This window comes from Triticum dicoccoides, chromosome 2B (genome assembly GCF_002162155.2).
Source record: "Triticum dicoccoides isolate Atlit2015 ecotype Zavitan chromosome 2B, WEW_v2.0, whole genome shotgun sequence".
NCBI classification, from domain to species: Eukaryota; Viridiplantae; Streptophyta; class Magnoliopsida; order Poales; family Poaceae; genus Triticum; species Triticum dicoccoides.
In genome coordinates, this window is record NC_041383.1 from 701,016,470 (window position 1) to 701,016,922 (window position 453).

Genomic DNA, 453 nt, shown 5'->3' on the forward strand with positions numbered 1-453 from the left:
GAGATTCTTAGAGTAGATAAATTGTGCACCCCATCAGTTAACATGTGCATGTGCTAATCTCTTGTCCAGCAAAGAAAACTACCACTAACAGAAGTCCGCCAGATCAGGAGTTAAACTATCCAACGGCCCGAGCAGTCTGAAGTACAACATGGCTTTCATCACAATCTACTAAGATCTTACCAAAGATAGGACAGTACTGCACTACACGCACCGAAGTAGCTTCAGGTTCTATCACAAGGAATATAACCAGCAATCAGCATCGAAACTACAAGTCGCAGTTTTCGTGTCTGCTGTCAATTCCATCCTGATCTCTGAAAGTGCAGGGCTGTGACCTGTTTGTCTGCTCTGTTCACCACACTAGCTATGCTAACTATCAGCGACAGGGGGGGCGACAAGGCGATGATCGGCCAAACACCTGCGGGATGGGCGACGGGGGGGGCGACAAGGCGGGCG